This window comes from Psittacula echo (genome assembly GCF_963264785.1).
Source record: "Psittacula echo genome assembly, chromosome: 2".
Classification (NCBI taxonomy): domain Eukaryota; kingdom Metazoa; phylum Chordata; class Aves; order Psittaciformes; family Psittacidae; genus Psittacula; species Psittacula echo.
Window position 1 is genome coordinate 32,755,097 of NC_137737.1, and position 15,249 is coordinate 32,770,345.

The following is a 15,249-nucleotide window of genomic DNA, read 5'->3' on the forward strand; positions in this document are numbered from 1 at the left end:
AAGAAAGAGCTGAAGGGTACTTGTGGGACATTCAAAGTATTTTCATATCAAATCTCCTTACCATTAGAATTTGCATAAACTAGCAAACATCCTGGAAATAGAGGAGGAGGGAAAGGTTATGGAATATCTTGCCCAGAAACTACCCCTTTGGGAAGGTAAGACAAAAAACTGTGTAATTTGAGGAAGGTTAAAACAAAGCAGACAAACAAAGGCAGGAGTTAATCCTCCAGTGCTTTTGTATCCATGCTTTTCCCAGGAGCTAAAACATACACTTGCAGGATCAAGTAACTGTGCTTATTTTAAATTTATTAAGTAGCACAGAGGAAGAAAGAGGAGTTAAAAGTACTGCAAAATAAACAATATGCTTTCCATTAGCAGCAAAGGAATATTATGAAATCAGAATGGAGACCTGGAAGCCCTGGACACTATTTTACTGCAGCAAAATGTTGAAATTTTGAACCTGGATTCTGGAGGAGGATCTCTGGGAGCTCTGTTTCTCCATACACGTGCATGCCATGGACCACACAAAATCTCAAAGAAAGGGATATGATAATGCCTTTAATTTGTGAACTACTAAAACCAAAGTACAGCGGATGTAGTCGAAGCATTCATTTTAAAGGTTAAAATGCAGACTGTAGTAGTCCTCCCAGTCATAATCATTCAGCAGAAATAATGGTTAGAAGTTATAATACATATTTTTATTTTTTTCCAAATCCCACACTTGACTTTGATCAAAGTATCAGATTACAAGATAGGCATAATCAACAATATTGTAATTAAATCGCATCAAAGATTGCTGACCTTTTGGTGCAATCCTTTGAGTAAAATACACAGTACCCAAACATGTTTTAATCTATGTGAAACATCATGAGCAAAGAAAGGTAACTTTTTGACATCAACATAATTAGCCCTGACGTATTGACTCTACATGTCAGCCTTGGCTGTGACCTAACTTGTGTGAGATCTTGACATAATCATGTTAAGTGCTGCCAGTTTGCATAGCTGCCATGGATTAAAAAAGAAAAATTATATCAACAATGTAGGCGTATGTTCTCTGCCGGATTTTAATGAAGACATTTGCACTAAAACTGTTGATATTTAGAATTTGCTTTGTTTTAATTATGAAAACAATCAATTTTATAGAATCTTTGTCCTTTTTTTAAATAGGCTATTAATTGAATTATTGCTTACTGTGGAGAGTGAGAGAAATATTCTTCTGAAAATATATTCACTTTTTCAAGGTCTCCTCTATCTGTTCTAGAATGCTGTGATCTACTGACAAAATAATGCTACCTTTTTACCATGTGAATAAATAGCCATAACATCTACAGTATAATTTACAGATTATTTCAGTCCTCCTTGAACCAAGGTCTGAAGGCTGCTAAAGCCAGTTGTCAAAACAAATGTGGATTTATATCCACAGAAAACACTGGATTTCATTTCTCTCAACTTTATCTGGGAGTTGCATACTAACAGCAGAGACCTCTGAAGACTTTTCAACTTGTCCTGTCTCCCACCTTTTAATTTGCATACTTGACATCCTGCAATCACCTTCTGAGATCATAGAGCAATGCCATTTCTCTTAGCAAAGAGAGATAAGAGGATGTACTTTGCACATTCCTTAATTCCTTGATAGCATTAAAATATTGTATCTCGGCATCAGTAGAAGCTTTATTGCAAATGCAACACTGTGGGTTTTAATACATGCACTATATAACTATCCACTTTTGATTTTTTTTATTATTCTAGATAACACAGTATTAATGGTTATTTAAGCATATGTCGTTCAGCTTTGATGATCTAGAGCAAGGCAGCAAATTTTGCCACAGGTACAAAATAATCATAAGACCACAGTTTAAGGCACTACGACACAGTTACAGACTTCTCTATTTGTAACACACAAAGCAAAGTTTGACTGCCACATATAACAATATCATAATCACAAGCTACAACCTCATCATCAGCAACATCAATTTAAAAAATTCGACGTTACACTTTGTTGTCATAGAATACACTTACAAATGCTAATTGGTTACAAAAAGACATAGAGTTAGGAATTGGCTAGTTCCAGAATTTTAAATGTGTCCACGTTTTTGTGAATTGCAGGGTGACCAGTTTTGGGTGCCTAGATCTGAACCCACTCTAGGGTCCTAAGCCAAGTGCCAACTTGAAGCTGAGTTATTTTTCCTTCTGTTTAGGACCTCATTAAAGTAAAACCATGTTTTTGCCAAGATTTAAGCACAGAATAGAAAATCTAATACGAACAACTGCTTATTCAGTGCTTCCACCATTTAAAAAAATCTGATCTGAATCCCCTGCAGCAGGTGGGTGCTGCTGATCCAAACCCAGCTCTAAACCTGATACTGACTGAACCTGCACCATTCTGATTACAGACCTCATCTGGTGCTGAATCCTATTATAATGATTGTCTTCAGACTCCTTTTTTGTATGGACTTAAAAACTGTGTCTTTAGAAAGTACTCTTATATTAGTTTTTTTCCTTTAAAAACAGACCTGAAAGCCAGTTAAATCTCTCAACAAAGCTGATTCTTTTAAAAAGGAGAATTGGAGCATCCTAATAACCCGGCTTTGTTCTGAAACAGGTGAAGGGGGGGGGGGGAATTGTAGAACTCCCTAACACAGGAGGTACTTAAGGTACCTGTTGACCTCTCGTTCTTATCTTCACAGATAAAACAGTATTCATTTGCCTCAAAACAGGTATTTACTGTCACTGGGACAGCCTAGTTTTGCTGCTTTGCACCCAGCTGCCCCTCCAGAAAGGCATGCATATATTACAGGTCCTGTGCCATCTCTGCTCAAGCCATGCTGATATCATAGATGCCTCCAGCGTCTCTAGCGGCACAAGGTGTTTGGTGTGGGCAACTGACTGAGCTCCTAAGCACCATTTCAGTCACATAGGGTAGCATTCAGCATGAGATGAAAACGCACGTCTTCAGGCATCTACATGCATATTAAGTGTCCAGGCTCCTACTGCAGTCAATAGACACTCAGTGAAAATAGATGGTTGCCAATCAACTCAATGCATCCTCAGAGTTCAGCAACCATCCATACTGCTGGCTCAGTTCAGTTGCCCAAAACTGGTGCACAAGTGTGGTAAACGTGATCTAAGACACATGGGAAATACAGCCCTTCTGGACCAACAACTTGCAGCAGGGAAGTTTTCAGTTTCAAATGGCACTAGATAACTACGTTTAAGCAACTGAATCAAACCCTGCTGATTATACTGGGAACTTGGACTCTCAGCTGACTTGCTTTTAGGTATCTGATATGGAGCTAAATCAAAAAAGTGTGTCCAATGCCAAATTCCTCTTCTAGGACCTAGTTGTCCTGTAACTCTCACTAGTTTAAATGAGGAGGAGTACAAAATGTAAATGAATCTGTTTTGATGTTCAGCTGAGAGAAGAACCACCTGTTTGGATTCTTTTTCTATTACAGTCCAGTAATAGTATAGATTTTTCAATTCCCCAAATCATAGGCTTAGTCTTGCCACTCCAAGCATCAAATCAAACCAATTCCAGATTAAGACTTGCACATCAAAGAAGTACTTCCACTTCTCCTCCTCCTTCCCACACAGTATCTTGCTCTGCCATTTAGGGCATTATCTGCACAGTCCATGTACTGTATCTGCAGTGAAATGTCTCTGTTCTGCTTCTTCCACTTTTTCTGACTCTACTTATTCTTTGGCAGGAATGAACCTATCAGAAGGAGCTGTTGATGTGCTTTCATGTTTTGCATTACATTTATAAAAGCACTTCATAAGCAATCTTCACAGTACCAATATTTAGTGAAATGGATTTCTTTTACTTTTTGCATTACTGCACAGGTTATTGGCTCTGGGAACTAAATTTAATTTATTTCCAAGTATCTCAGGCATTTCATACATCACTTTAGTATCCCTTTCTCTCATCATTAACACTAGGCATATTTATACCTACCAGGGCTCATGATATATCTTGGACATAAAGAACTGGTATTCTTTCTGCTGCACAGAAAGAATCTAAAAAAAAAAATCCACTGTGAAAATATTTCTTCATCTTCTATGCACAGATGCTAATTTTAATAACACACACTCAAGTATAAATTAGGTGAAAACGCTCCTTATATCTTCTTTTTACAAAGCTTACATGTCATGGTCCAATTCTTTTTGACCTGTGTTTTGTTATCTTTCACTCAGGTATGAATAAATATTAATTGCCAGGTTTTCTCTGGCAATCAGTGTTTGTTTCTGACTATGCTTACTACACGAACAGCTTTAGATTCTCTGATGGGACATGTATTAATACCTTGTTCCTCTTTCTGCAGGATTTCAGGGAGCCCTAGATAACATAAATAGGTGGCATGAACAACAGGTATAGGTGTCAAAACCAAGGCTGGGTAATCCACTCATTTTTTCTGGCTCTATATTCTGTGGCAGCGTAAAAGGTGTCACTACTGAACAGAAGCTTATAATTCCTCTTGATTGATCAACTCCGCAAAAGACTCATTGGAGATGTGATACCAAAACGTTATCTATGTGATCCCTAGAACTTTCAGACTTTCTCAAGTGGCAATTCCTCAATTCAGATTTCAGCTGAATCCCTTGAAATGTAATAACACAAGAAATATAAGTAGCACAAGTTTTCCCTACCATTGCTTAAGCTCCTTGTATCTTCTTTTTACAAAGCTTGCATGTCATGTTCTAATTCTTTTTGACCTGTGTTTTGTTACCTTTCCCTCACTTTTAATTTCTGCTGCTTCTGTTCAAACACAGAAAAATATTATAGTCCAAAATTTCACTTCCTAGAAATCTCATCTGCACTCTGGGCACCAGTTTGCTTTGCTCCAGAGTGATCAAGTCCATATAGTAGTTGTTCAGAAACAAGAAAGTTTTAAGCATCCTTTCCCTGTTGCCATTGCCAATACAGGCAGGTGGTTTTACGTCTGAGGCTCGATCCTGAAGCTACTGATTTCACTAAGATCATAGTTTTCCCCCAGAACCCAGTATTTGATGCTTAATCAAATACATTGATTAAATTTGGATGTATGCACCAAAATGTATTCACTTCAGTTTTTTCCTTATCACCATTGTATATATACTACATTAATACTGGCACCCTGCATGTACTCATTATACCAAATTGATTATCCAGCTACTTATACATTTTTTTAAAACAGATTTTTCTCAAAGTGTGGTTATATATGTACACTTTGATATTTATAATAATGTAGACTCTACCATAACCTGAATCAGATGTGCCAAAATTTCTTGCCTCTCATACTTTCTCATCCTGACTTCTCCGATGAAAGATGTTTCATTTTAACTCAAGCATGCAAGCTATACATAGTGATACTACAGATCTGCTCATTTCTAATACACCACCAAGTGCTTATCAGAAATGCAATTAAGCAGTCTATATGGCCACAGCTTTATCTATTGATTCAGAAATTCACTGAAGAAGACAGGCAAACATGTCAGATGTTGTTCTTTTTATAATTGTTTCTAACCACTTCTGTTAGACTGTGAATTTTTCCAAAAATTTAAGCCTGCTTTCAAAATGCCTGCGACACTTTTTTAGAGGCTTATGATTAAGTCCTGCATATCAGCTACTCCCTACATACTCACTCACTGTCAAGACGTTAACTGGTAGATCTGCATTTTGCCACATTCCCTCCAGTCACTAAAGCCCTCATTCCCCCTGGAATGATAAATGGACATCTTAAGAGCACCACTCTATGTACACAGGACCCTCACTTCCATCTCTGCATGAGCTTTTTGTTGACTATTTCCTAACCACTATGAACAGCAAAGCTACATACATTTTGCTGTTCTTCAGGCACTGCATGCCTCCTGAACGGATGGAAATGCCTGAGTCTTCTTTATAATAGTAATTGTCAGAGTAAAGCCCACTGGACAAAGCACAATAATTTCACCTTATAAATAAACACTACTATTCATGCAAAGGGAGGATATTCAGCTAAGCCCTAAACATCTTTGGTGTTCAAAATTCATAGCAATCCTTGTACTGAAAATTTGTATCAAGTCTGAATATTCTTATAACTAACCTTGGTTTTACGAGGATTTCAGTCATTCGTCATGACCTTCAGAAAATCAGAGTTTACCTATACTTATTTTTAGACATGAAGGAAAAAAGGATTTCATTTTAACAAGCTTTAAAGCAAAACTTGTGAATCCAAAAATAGTTTCCAGTAATAATATGCTGAAACTTCAAAACACTTTATGCTAAATCCTTCTAGTACTAGATGGAAAGTTTTACTGTTTTAGTTACATAAAGGGGATATATTTGCATGAGAGTGCTGTGGTCTTCATGAGCGTATCACTGCAAAAGTCAGTTTCAAATTTACCATGAAATGTAACTACAGGAAAACACCTCATTGTATATATGAAATTTGTTTAGTTTTTTATCCATAAATCACTATTTCTAGAGAGCACGTGAAGAGAATTTGCTTCATTATTCTGGTGAACAGTAAACATAAGTAGATCACAGAATCCCAAGGGTTGGAAGGGACCTCAAAAGATCATCTAGTCCAACCTCCCCACAAGAGCAGGGTAACCTAGAGTACATCACACAGGAACTTGTCCAGCCGGGCCTTGAATATCTCCAACGTAGGAGACTCCACAACCCTCCTGGGCAACCTGTTCCAGTGCTCTGTCACTCTCACAGTAAAGAAGTTTTTCCCGATGTTCACATGGAACCTCTTATGCTCCACTTTACACCCATTGCCCCTTGTCCTATCACTGGACATCACTGAGAAAAGCCTAGCTCCATCATCCTGACACTCACCCTTTACATTTGTAAACATTGATGAGGTCACCCCTCAGTCTCCTCTTCTCCAAGCTAAAGAGACCCAGCTTCTTCAGCATCTCCTCATAAGGGAGATGTTCCACTCCCTTAATCATCTTTGTGGCTCTGCGCTGGACTCTTTCAAGCAATTCTCTGTCCTTCTTGAACTGAGGGGCCCAGAACTGGACACAATATTGCAGATATATACACATACTCATGCACAAAAGGTGTTCTGGTCTCCACTGGGTTTGTTTTTTATTCAGTTACTGTCTGAAAAATCTTTCTCAATATTTTTTATGTTTCAAAACTTCTATCTTTATTCTGATCAAATTTGAATCATCCATTACTGGAAAAACGATTAGTAAGTTTCAGTGTGTCATTAGTTGTGAAAAACACAAAGGTAAAGAATTTGATTTGCCAAGAGTCTTAGTGTGAATCAATTTTGGACTAGCATGCTGGAAAATTTAGTTCCTTAATAGCAGTTTTCAAAATTGGCTTTCTCCTTCCAGTAGACCTGAGAAAGAAGCTTTCCTCTTCCTACATTGAACAGTTCACATTTTTCTATTGAAGAATAAGGGGAATATGTGAAAAATGGTCAGTAATAGAAGTTTTAACTTTTAATATCATTAATTTAGACATGGTCTCTAGACCAGTGGACAGCTTTTGTAACCACTGAGAAGACTCTGAAGGTCACTCCAGGATATGCATACTCTAAACAGCATTTTAATATGTGGTGAGTACATTTTAAAATTTAAATTATTGCTTTTCTTTGAACATGTCTTATTTTGCCATCTCAGTAAAGGAATTCTAAAAGAAAGACCATCTATAATGTATCAGTATATTCTACCAGTTTACTGAAATACATTACAAAGACTGAAGATCTTTGGAAGTATATACATAATCTGGTATTTTCCATCAGTACATAGGGCTGATTTTTTAACCTTAATAAACCTTGATAAATATAATTTCTCTAGAATTCATGAGAAGAAATCCTTTTTATACCAATAGCTAGTATCTTCCACAGAAAGATTTATATGCATTCTTCTAAAGCAATATCTTGTTTCACAGTCATAAACTAATGTTTGTCTTCTAAATAATATACGATTAGTAGATATTATGCCAAGAATAAATGTACTGCATGATACTATAATAAATCTGTAAACTTCAATTCTTGCACAGTACTCTACCAGAATACCTTGTGGCTATCAATAATACATTTCACACTATCAATGAATAGCATAACATAGCAAAAGATGCATGGCAGTTGTTGTTATACCCAATAAATTATGCTTCATAGCCAAATATTGTTTGTAGAATAGACTGCATCACAAACAACTCCTGGGAACTATAAGTTCAGGATCATTTCTATAATACCCACAGATATATTTATGTCAAATTGGGTACATAAGGTTCCAAACTGATTTGATACGTAAACAAATGGGAACAAATGCTATATCAAGGGCATTTTCTTTACCATCAATAAACCTGACATACAGTACACCACAGAGTTATGCTAACAAATATATTTTCAAGGATGATCCTAACTGCTGGTAGTAGAACAGATCTTGAATGTAAATGTTTATATGCAGTGGCAACAGCAAACCTAAAGCATCCTCTATTACATTTATATTCTCTATCCAAGGTAAATATAACTTTTGCCAAACTTTCCCTGACTACTAGTGGCAAGGCTTCTTTATAGCAGAAGTTAACAAAACACTTGTAGTTGTACAGGTACTTCAGACAAGAAACATCACTTATCTCAGTTATTCGTACCATATCTAAATCACCATGCCCGCCTCTCTTAAGAAGTAGTAAAACATTCCATGTTGCAAGCTCCCTTTAAATTTTTTCAGCTGTTTCTCGCTGCTCTCAGAGGAGTTTTTACTTATATTTACAACAAAGCAATAAGCTAGTGACAACAGTTAAAGAAAACAAAAGCAAATCCGAAGACCAAACCAGAAAACAAAAGCTGCTTCATGAAGAAGAGGAAGCCTCCATTCTTAGGGACTGTAGACCAAGCCACAGGTTTCATGTACTTCTGCTAATATTTCAAGTCTACAAAAGGAAAAGGCCACCATGAGTCTAACCATCTGCCTACTTTTTTGGCTTCCCTACCACAGTCCAAAGGAACACAAACTTCCTCCACAGTGCAAAGGCAAACTGGGCATCCCTGAATACAATCTAAAACCAGCATCCTAACCTACAACAGAGATAAAACTTCAGCAACAGATGCTTTCACAGAGGTGAAAGATGCATGTTAGAGGAAGAAGAGTAAGTAAAGGTCTGAACCCCAGATTCCCATGGTCTGTATAAGTTCCATACATGGCAAATTGGAACAGGTTGCTCAGAAAAGTTGTGGATGCCCCATCCCTGGAAGTGTTCAAGGCCAGGTTGGATGGGCAACCTGATCTAGTGGAAGGTGTCCCTGCCCTTGGCAGGATGCTTGGAACTAGATGAGCTTAAAGGTCCCTTCCAACCCAAACCATTTCATGATTCTATGATCTATAAGAAGGACTAATTTTGAAGGAAAGAGGACATATCTGTGAAGTTCTGTCTTCACAATCTAACAGAGAGAGCCTTTCAGGTGAGAAAGGTATGAGCTTTCTATTTAGTGTTCATTTTGAACAGGGCTCAAATATGTAGGTCTGAAAGCAGCTTTAATTGCCTTAGAGTTCAAGGTGTTATCTCTCAGATTTAGTGAAAAGCTGAGAGAAGGGAAAGAAAAGAGGATTTCAGAGGCACAGGACAAGAAAAGTGACCTTGTGAACCCTACTTGTCAAAACACAGAGGTATCAATTTTCAGTATTACAGTAGGAGACCAAATAAAGACTGTGATGAAAGAAAATGAAATTTCTATTAGAAATGGTCAGTCTCTATTGTACAAAATTAAGTTTTAAAAGCACAAGATTACAAAGATAATGAACTTCAAGCAATTGTCTTGTTCAAGTACCAGTAAGTTCTCACCAATTATTCTCTATATTATAGTGGTATTTTAAACCTCTGAAAAGAAAAAAATATGCAAACAGTATCTGCTAGTTATTACAATAAAGCCAGAGTAGGTGAAATAGAAAACAAATGACACATGGACTGAAATAAGAAAAAAAAAAAAAATACTAACCTGGCTTTCACTGTTGCTGCTAGCTAAATCTTTTTTAATTGGAACAAAAATGGGCAAATGACATGCAAAACTCAGCAGATAGAAAAGACAAAGAAAAAGGATAGTCCTAAGTCACTTGATACTCACCTGCAGGTGAAAACCTCAGAAATCCAACAAGAAACAGGATACAAAACCTTTCCTGCTTAGCTAAAAACATGTCCACCAAAATGTAACCCCTTTAAAGAACAGGAAAGAAATTACTAAAACATCAGCATAAATTACATAAAAGTTGTTTCCTGCTTTTGGTAACACTGGACAATGGAATGAGATCCAAAATATCAACTTCATTTTCAGCAGTTTATGTAATTCATCCTCTATGAGGTATTAATCAAGTTGTCTGACCTAAAGACTGATTTCTTGTTATTTTGTTTGGTTTATTCTTTGAAAAAGTTTAGATATCCAATGCTGATCAGGAAAGAAAGTGAAAAATATTTGGTTTATATTTTTCAAACTATTTTCTCCAGCACAGTAGCCTGTACACTTTACTAAAATGTGGATTCATTTAAAATGGCTTAACTATTTAAATTACTGGACCAAAACCTTATAGTTTTTGCTTAAGTTGCACTATAAATTCTGGCAAAGAGTTAGCTATATTGGCCATCCCAGGACATATTGCAAGATTTCAAACTTCCTTTTATTCTGAATTGGTACAAGGAAGCAAAATTCTGAAATCTTTTCCAAAGCAGAACTTTTCTTCCAATTGTCACCATGAATCAATGTTAAGTACAGACATCAATGGGACATTAAATGAATTTCCTATGCAAGGATAAATTTCTAAGCAAAAATTACTGTTTCAAAGTGAAAAGTTGAAATCCTGTGTTTCAGATGTGCCAAAACAGGACTTGTGAAGATTTCCAAAGAAATTGATTATGTCTCTTTTTTTCACACAAGATTTTAAGAGAATCACTGCACACAGGGTAAAAAAAAAACCCCTTTGCTCAAAAGCCACTTTCCTAAAGCAAGTGCTTCAGCATTTTTTCCAGATTGGTCCTAATTCCAAGGTATACTCATAAAGAATGAGCATTCATCACATATTGGACACATTTTCCTATTCAGCCCATTAAATAGGTCTTTGTCAAAGGCAGGCTTGTTTTAGGTAAAAGCCAAGTAAGCATTTCTTTAGGTCAACAGACTGGCAGGAACAAGACCGGTCACTACCTCTCTACTTTGTTGACAGCAGAGTGCTGGCAACCCAAGCTATATCCTGCTGCTGCAGAAGGACAGGTGGGAATCAGGCAGTACTCTTCATTGGTAGATGAGGCTCCACCATCTCAACAATTGTTTGCGGCAGCAAGACCAGTTAACCTAGATCTCTGTAGCTTTAGAACTTCTCGGTAGCTCAACCTCACTCATGCTCTGGCCCTTCTCCCCCATTCACCCTTCCTCTTCCTCCTGAAGAACACTGGGGCAGAGCCAGAGCTCCAGTATTATGCAAATAAAAGAAAAAAAATCCAAAAATCTCAGTTTTGCCTGAGAAGTCTCTATTCACATTCATCAGTCATGTCTCTTCCTTGAGATAATTTTGCGATAGTTGGATCATGGGCCTTTGACAAAACATGGGCAGACTTGTTTCAAACCCGAAATAGAACATAGATAAAATTTAAGTTACTAAAATCAGGAAAGCAATTGAGGAAAACCCTGCCTAACCCACTTAAGTTTCAGGGAAAAGCCTCTCTGGTAATTATAAATGTGTTACTAAGGAAACACAGAGGCATCTTTCTTTTTACTGAGCTGACTGCCTAGATAAGTCAGCTCTCATTAACAACTCAGATGCACTAATGTCTGAGAGCTCAGGGGAGCCCAGATTTCTAGCCATACTCTGACCAGACTTAACTAATTCAGACTGTTCTGAGTTATGCGAAAAGCCATGGCAGTGGATCACACTCACAGAGCAGCTGAGTGTTTGAAGCAGTTGCCTCAAAAGCAGGAGCCCAGTTCAGCAGAAAAAGCACAGAGTACTTTCATCCAAGAAGCTGCTGTTGAAGACACTGTCTAGCATGCAAAATCCATGGAGATTATGCAAATGAGAGCTTTCATGACTCCATGACAGCAGAGAAATACTATACCTATTACGTACCACCCTCCAATATCAAGAGGTCAATAACTTGCATCACAGAGATACCCAAGTGCACAGAGTAATTCCAGGCTCTGATTCCTGGCTCAATAAAGGAGTGTAGCTTGCGATACCCTCCTGTTGGCATAACCTACTGAGTAATTTAACTACCTCAGTGAATTTTTGTGGCTCCCAGACTAAGTACCAAACCTGATTCACTCTGTGTGTGAGGAACTTTGGCATTATGAATTCAACTTGCTCAGCAAATATCAAGTACCAAGGAGTGTAGAAACTAGGGCTTCAATAACAAACTTGTTTTAGCTGGCTAGAAAGCTTTATGTGTTGGTCTGTTGTTAGACTGTTGAACAGAGAAAGTGCATTCCCTGAGAAAAGGGAATAGCTGATAAAGGGGTTACTCTGCATGTTTGCTTCTCCACTGAAAAGTATTATTTGTCTAAGCATATTTATTGTACATTTAATTCCATTTTGTTTGCACTCCACAGATACTGCCTACCAGCACAGATAGCTCATGTTGAAAAACATGAGAATTCTGAAATTAAATTACTCGGCATATATAATGTTAACAGATGTTTTTGAAATATGTCCTATTTCCACACTCAGCAGGCTTCTGCTACTTTCTCCCACAAAATGACCAAGGTAACAAAAGCCTCATGAGGCTAATGGTTTTGAAGCAGCCATCAACCATCTTGGAAGATAGCTGTTTGTGAATTATTGTGGTAGTCTCAAATATGTTCAGAGGAAATCCTTTTGACAATCAGGCTGCCCATGCCAATATCAAATCAGGCTGTCAATGCCAATATCATGACTGATTTCAGCCACTCTTTAAAACTACTCTGCCATGATTGCAACAAGAATGTGTGTCAGCTAAAACCTACCTAATCACTTTTGACTCATTTACACGAAGCCTCTTTGTGCTACCTTAGTAGTGTAGAGCAGTCATAAAATGGATACAAATGTAAAAAAAGTCTTCCTCCATGCTGTGTCCATGCCATCTATGAATAATCTCCATAGCCTTAGTGGTTCTCCATCCCACTGTTTTGTTGTCCCTCTTAGAGTACCCTGTGTAAAAGTAAATTATTAGCTTCTTAGGGCATGGACATATAATTATGGGTATTGAAAACATTTAGAGAATACACTGAAGAAATGTTTTCATTAGAAAAATACTCTGCTAAGGGCTAACTCGATGGGAAAATCTTAGCTTCTATATCTCTACTACAGTGCTGCCTAAGAGTCACAGCTCCCTTTCTAATCCATCCTTGATCTCAGGGATGGTAGCTCTCAGAAGATGCAGACTACTTCCTCCTTTGTCCTCCCTCCCCACATACATCTCTTGTCAGTCATATTTTGTAAACTGATTCTCTCTGAGGAAGAGCTAAGGCTTCCCCACCTCCAGATCGCTCACACCCAGGTAGCAGCTCCCAGTGCTTGCCATTCCACTATTCCTGAGAAGGGCATGCACTCCTGTATTTCCCAGGTCCTCCTAGTATCTTCACAGAGCCAAGTGATAACCAACATTGATGTGATTTTAAAGTGCATTATGTGTGATCTCTGGAATAATTTTGTAGGGTGTGAACCAAATCTGAAAGAACAGTTGTTGAAATATATATTTTTATCTATAAAAAATGGCAATCTGGTTTTGGATGTGGAAAATTAACATGATCTTAAAAAAAAAAAAAAAATAGAAAAAACCCCAATTCATTAAAAATGCATTCTTAACCATAAATGTCATTAAGATATATGTAAATAAGCTGTAGCTAGCAGGTAATCTGAAAAGACATTACCAGGGAATTCATCACGGGGAACAAGAACAGAGTAGTTAGAATGTCCTGAGTTGACTTCCTTAAGAACTTCTGCTGCAATCATTCCTTCCTTTCACTCAACACACACTTCCCCAGCCGTATATGTGAACACAGACAAGGTCACAGGAGTGGGGAATTCAAGGACAGACAGATAAGATACTAATCACATCACCTTCCTGCCTCTTATTGGTATGCTTCAACCACGCTAGCCCAGTAAGCCCTCCTTAACAGTAGCTGCAACCTCAAAACCTGAAACTATGCTCAGATCTGGGGAAGACTATTCAGGGCCATCACTTCCTTTTTTTTTTTTCATGTTGGCACATTTCCCAAATTAATTAGAAAATACATACAGGATTTTCTATTCTCATTCCATCCCTTACCCACATATATGAATGAGGAAAACAGAGACAAACTACCCAGTACCTGTTGTTCCTGTCCCTTACTTTGGGACAGCAAATTATTTTCTATTTTTAAGTAAAGGAAATCCTTCACAAGTATATGCTATCTCTCCCATATAAGTTTAGAATGGCTTTAAAATTATTCTGTTTATAAGATTTGGAATCTGAGATTTTAAAAAGCATCTGAAAAGTCAAATTTTTTTCTGCAACTTTAGCATCCAACTTTTCACTTCTTTTCTAAAACCAATGAACCACAGATACTCCAGTAACATAGACAGCATCCAGTGCATGAGAGAGTGTAAAATACAAAATCTGTAACAGGCAATTTTTAAAAAACCTGCCCACAGAGAAGATTTTTCCCAGGTTGGCAAACATGCTGACATCTGAGTGCTTCAATCTCTGATTATTTTTGTGTTTGCTGTTTCTTATTTAATGTACTGTGGATGTTTGCATTGTCTACATAAATGCCAAGTGTTAATTAAGTATTATCTTTAAATGTATTTCCTTTTATCAGTTTTAATTGCAGACACTTTCAAACGCAAGTCCATTTTTGATGAAATCTTTAGAAAGTAAACAAGCTTCAGATTTAGCTTCTTATTAATATTCTTAGTATCCTGAATACCTTCATTGTGCATTTTTCTTTTCTAAAATTCTATACTTCATTTTTTTCTCAGATTAAAATTGTTTCATGATTCTGTCCTTTTTTGCAGTTTACCTCTTGACCTCTTCTTGTTTATATGTATATGGCTTCAGCTAGACTGTAGAGTTAATAAAATGATGGTATCATATCTTTCTATTTCTTCCGTGCTATATCTCTTTGCTGATTACTATGGAGATTGATAGTGAGCTGTCCAAAGTGGCCTCCAACACTATGCTTCCAACTCCGTGGTCACTTAATAAATCAGGTTTAATTATATCAGTGTCACATCTGGCATTTCAGCTGTTTCCAATTGGACTAAATCTCACATATTACAAAGAGAGTGTTTTATTCACTGGAGTTTAGAGCCAGATACCCAAAG

General features: G+C 37.2%; 1 protein-coding gene across 1 annotated transcript in view; it reads right to left on the reverse strand.

The window, feature by feature from the left end:
• The window catches only part of NXPH1 (neurexophilin 1), a gene marked incomplete at both ends in the record, with an annotated part of 144,388 nt that overhangs the window by 73,109 nt on the left and 56,030 nt on the right, over window positions 1-15,249 (reverse strand). The gene's annotated exons all lie outside the window — the stretch shown is intronic.